The 5,138-nt window shown below is 65.2% G+C and overlaps 1 protein-coding gene across 4 annotated transcripts in view; it reads right to left on the reverse strand.

Annotated features, from left to right (window-relative positions):
* Positions 1-5,138, reverse strand: part of SLC29A1 (solute carrier family 29 member 1 (Augustine blood group)) — a 42,114-nt gene extending 36,976 nt beyond the window's left edge. For 3 of the 4 annotated variants that reach the window (XM_009283757.2, XM_009283756.2, XM_009283755.2), the window contains exon 1: positions 4,934-5,138. The gene's annotated coding sequence lies outside the window, so the exon portion shown is untranslated. Of the gene's footprint in view, positions 1-4,059; positions 4,124-4,933 lie in introns of those variants that run through there. The other variant, XM_009283758.2, reaches the window with a different exon arrangement.

Consider the following 5,138-nt stretch of genomic DNA (forward strand, 5'->3'; position numbering starts at 1 on the left):
CCGCGGCGGGCACGGGGGGCGGCGGTCCCCGGGTGGGCGGCCGGCAAGCTGTGGGCCCCCTCCCGTGACCGGGAAGCACGGGGAGCCCACGGGGAACGGCTTAGCCGGCCTATAGGCTTAAGTGGCTCCGCGGCATGCGGGAGGGAGGGTGGGAAAGCAGAGGGGGGGGAGCGCAGCAGTGGCGTGCTCCCGAAAGTGGGGAGATGATGGCTGGTGGGAGAGGATCTGGCCTTTCTGAGCCGGGAAGCATCCCCAGCCGCGCCTCGGGCAGGGGGCTAGGGAAGGGCAGGCAAGGGCTCGAGCGCTGGGACCCCAGGCCCACCGCGAGGACGAGGAGGCAGTGGGCTGGAGCAGGGGGATGGGGGCATCACCGGCATCGGGAGCTGTGTGCGCAAAGTGGAACCAGGCACCCCAAAGTGTGGGCAGCAATTCGGAGGGCTTGGTGTGTGTGTGTGTGCGCTGTGCTAACCCATGGCTGTGCCACAGAGGGGGGGTGGGGGATGAGCGAGAGCCAGGAAATCTGGGGCATAAGCAGGGAAGTCCAAGGGCAGAAGCTCCAGCTCTTGGATTGAAGGCGGTGAAAAGGAGCAGGGCAGCATCTGCCTGGAGGTAACATACCATGCAGAAGGGCAGGGATGGTGTTCAGAAGCAGATTTCAGGGTCCTGCTGTCACCCAGGATGGATCACATGAGGACACAACACAGTGACAGTCGTCCTGAGCATGATACCTGTCCTGCAGGGCTGTGCTTGCGGCTCAACTGCAGGCCACAGAGAAAGGGGTCCTGGCTGGTCCCCTGTGAGCCCTGAGTCTCACAGGGATGGGATGGGACAGGAAAAAGCACGAGGCGCACCTCCTCAGCATAGCTCACTTCTCAAAAGGCAGCTTGCCTGCTTCTCCCCGCCACCCTGGGCTATAAGGCAGCCAGGAGCATCCTTGTGCCTCTGCCAAGTGCCATAGGGACAAGAGGGGCTCCTGGCACTACCTTCCCAGGGGCTCATGGCCTGAGGCTGACTCGGCACATCCATTCTCAGCTGACAGGGACTCACAGACAGTCTCCGAGGAAACACAGCCTGCTCTGCTAACACTGCTACCCAGACCCAGTAAATCTCCTTTCTGGCAAGCCAGAAGGGGAAAGTCAGCCCTGAGAACAGCAGTGGCTGGCTTCCCACGAAGACCCCCCCCCCTTCTGAGGAGGACCTGCAGGCATCACCTACTCCCTGCCTTCTCCACTCTCCCTGCAGGACCTGCCATCTCCAGTGGGTGCAAGCAGGTGGAAAAATGTCACCTGGCTTTTGCTAGTGCTGTGTCCTGGGATGGCAGAGCTGGGAAGCTTCACAGCAGGGCTGAGCTGCTGTATGGTGCCCAGCAGTGCTGGTGCTGTGCTGCTGCTGGCCCTGCTTTGTAGCTGCAGTCATGGAAGTGCTGGGATCCCTGCAAAAAGCCAGGCTTCTTGAGAAGAAAAAGAGCTCCACAAAAGCCTGGATTCCCGGTAAGCTCCAGAGTGGCTCATTGCTGCCGGCAGCTCAGGTCAGGGCTGCCCGCCCTGGTGCAGGACAGGCTGCTCTGCCACTGCTGCCCGCATCCCCCATCCTGCTGCTCCCAGTGCCACCCAGCTTGCCTTCAGGGATGCTCCGGCCACTCTTGGCAGGGAGCGGGGGCTCCTTCTATGTCTGTGGACGAAACAGCCAGCGCAGCGCAAACAGGCCAGCAGCAGCATGTGGCCGTGCTCCTCCACCGTGTCCTCCATCATCTTTCCTGCATGGTCCTGGGGACTGTGACAGATGAGTTTCACTATCTCCTACCACCCGGCCGTGCCAGCTTCCCTCACTCCTTACCTTTCCCCATACATCGCAGCCCCTACAGAGCCTGCTCCCTCCCTGAGGCAGCACCAGGGCACAGGAGGGATAGGAGCAGCGAGCAGCGGCGGGGACCCTCTTTTCTCACCTCTCGCATGAGACCTTTACCAGGGCGGCAGAGCAGCACCCTGACCTTGAGAGACACGGTGGATGTGGGGGCAAGGGCCATGCCATGAACCCTGCGCTGCCTGTACCTTCGGCTCTCTCCCCTGCACGTGAGGTCAGGCTCCTGCAAACAAGCCTCGGGCCCCAGGGGCAGCTGGGACCTCTGCACCGGGCCAAATCACGCCGAGGGCAGCCGGGGAATGGCGCCGGGGGAGGAAGGAGCTGGATGGGAAATGGTGCAAGAGCAGAGAGTGAGCTCCCGGCTCTCAGCGGTCAGCCTACAAATAGAAAGGGTCATGGGAGAGTGCCCGGCTACTGGGACAAAGGGCCTACGAGAGGCAGACGGGGCTACAGAAGAAGCCCCAGCAGGGAGGTGAGGGGTGGCACAGCCCAAGGGCCTCCAGGAACAGGGAGGGCTTCCCAGCATGTCCCCTGCGGTGCAGGCACCCCGGGGGCCATACAGGAACATATGGGACTGGTGGGACAGGGAGGCAGCCAGCTCTCAGGGAAGGCTGGGACTGACACAAGGTGACAGGGGCCGGCAGAGGTGGCTGTGCCAGTCCTGGGGTGACATCCCCATGGGCAGGGTAACCAAACACCTTACCCAGTTGGCTGGTGCTGGGGGGGTCGGGGGGAGGCATTTGCTGCCCCATGGCACTGGCCTGGTGCCAGCCATATCTCCCGGAACAGGTCCCCTGCCCAGCCCCATGGGGGGTCCCGGAGGGAGAGGAGAAGGCAGCAGCACCCAGTACAGGCAGGAGTGTGGGGTGAGCATGCTGGGGTCAAAGCACCCATCGGACAGCCTGTCACCCCCCCAGCACCCCAACCCTGACTGCCCTGCACTGCCACGGGACAGGCGCCAGGGCTTCCCTGGAGCACAGCCATCACCGCTGCCGGGGTCCCCGCTCTGCCTCAGCACCCACCCACTCCCGTGGCAGCAGGCACCGGCCCTTAACTCCATGCCCTGTTGACAGCCTGTGGCGGGAGGTCTCACCTCTCGCATGAGACCTTTACCAGGGCGGCAGAGCAGCACCCTGACCTTGAGAGACACGGTGGATGTGGGGGCAAGGGCCATGCCATGAACCCTGCGCTGCCTGTACCTTCGGCTCTCTCCCCTGCACGTGAGGTCAGGCTCCTGCAAACAAGCCTCGGGCCCCAGGGGCAGCTGGGACCTCTGCACCGGGCCAAATCACGCCGAGGGCAGCCGGGGAATGGCGCCGGGGGAGGAAGGAGCTGGATGGGAAATGGTGCAAGAGCAGAGAGTGAGCTCCCGGCTCTCAGCGGTCAGCCTACAAATAGAAAGGGTCATGGGAGAGTGCCCGGCTACTGGGACAAAGGGCCTACGAGAGGCAGACGGGGCTACAGAAGAAGCCCCAGCAGGGAGGTGAGGGGTGGCACAGCCCAAGGGCCTCCAGGAACAGGGAGGGCTTCCCAGCATGTCCCCTGCGGTGCAGGCACCCCGGGGGCCATACAGGAACATATGGGACTGGTGGGACAGGGAGGCAGCCAGCTCTCAGGGAAGGCTGGGACTGACACAAGGTGACAGGGGCCGGCAGAGGTGGCTGTGCCAGTCCTGGGGTGACATCCCCATGGGCAGGGTAACCAAACACCTTACCCAGTTGGCTGGTGCTGGGGGGGTCGGGGGGAGGCATTTGCTGCCCCATGGCACTGGCCTGGTGCCAGCCATATCTCCCGGAACAGGTCCCCTGCCCAGCCCCCGATGGGGTCCCGGAGGGAGAGGAGAAGGCAGCAGCACCCAGTACAGGCAGGAGTGTGGGGTGAGCATGCTGGGGTCAAAGCACCCATCGGACAGCCTGTCACCCCCCCAGCACCCCAACCCTGACTGCCCTGCACTGCCACGGGACAGGCGCCAGGGCTTCCCTGGAGCACAGCCATCACCGCTGCCGGGGTCCCCGCTCTGCCTCAGCACCCACCCACTCCCGTGGCAGCAGGCACCGGCCCTTAACTCCATGCCCTGTTGACAGCCTGTGGCGGCAGTCCCCAGCCCTCTGGCCGGTGCGTCCCTGCCCATGGGACACAGCGCAGGGAGCTCCTGCCCGGCCCAGGGTAGCCCGGGGCACAGCCACGCTTGCTTACATGTTTTTTTCCGGAGCTGACAGGCTCCTTCCCGCCGTGCTGCCAGCTGACAAGGCACGATCCCGCACCGTTCAGGCAGAGCGCTGCCAGCAATGCCTGCCCGGGGCTCGCCAGGTCCTAGCGCGCTGCCTGCCACGTCAAGGACACAGTGCAGACGGGTGCAGGACAGCCCTCAGCCCCAGCCCAGGGCTGGCCCCGGTGCTGCTGGCACTGCAATCCGGTGCTCCCACCCCTGCCTAACCCTGCCTCGCACCCCACTCTGCCCCGGGGCCCGCCCAGCTGCAGCTCCCGCATCTGCGAGAGGGGTGCTGCTGGGGTCGCCCCACTGCCGCAGCCCTAGCACAGGGATGTCCCATGCTCTGGCTTTTCCCAGTGACTCCCCTCCTCCTGGAGCAGACGGCTGGCCCTCTTGCCCCTGTGCCCTCCTGGGGACCCTGCCTTGGGGTTTCCTGCCCCGGGAGGGGGTCATCGCCGTGTTCCGAGTTTGCCCAGGCAAGGAGGGCAGGGTGCCGGCAGCCAGCTCCACCACTGCTGCTCCCCCCCCTTTCACTCCCCCCCCACAGCAGGGCCAGGCTCCGAACCCTCCTTGCAGCCACAGGACCAGAAAGCCCCGGGTCCTGGTTGGGGTCCCAGACCTCTGTCCCCCCGGGGTGGGGGAGCGAGGCAGTGGGTGATGGCTCCGGGAGCTCAGCACAGGCTCCCGGCTGCAGGGTGACCTTGCAGCAGGACTGCTGTGCAGCCAAAATGGGGGGCAAGTCCTTGGCTCAGCAGAGTGGGGCTTGGAGCCAGACTTACTCCCTGGTACCCAGGGGAACAAGGCACAGCAGGGACAGCGCTTGCTCTGCTCACCCCCCTGCCTGCACCCTGCCTTTACCTGGAGGGCTCAGCTCTCCTGGTGCCAGATGATGCTGCCTGCAGCCTCCTCACTGCCTGCAGCCTCCTCGCTGCCCGGTGCCAAGCGGGGTCGGGGTTTCCTGTGGCGGCAGGACCGGGTTGTGGAGGCTCTGCAGCCGGAGCGGGTTTCCGAGCCCTGGCGCTGGCTGGGGCCGGCTGAGCACGGCTCCCACTGGCTCAGCAGG

Source organism: Aptenodytes forsteri, unplaced genomic scaffold, assembly GCF_000699145.1.
Source record: "Aptenodytes forsteri isolate BGI_AS27 unplaced genomic scaffold, ASM69914v1 Scaffold309, whole genome shotgun sequence".
NCBI lineage: Eukaryota > Metazoa > Chordata > Aves > Sphenisciformes > Spheniscidae > Aptenodytes > Aptenodytes forsteri.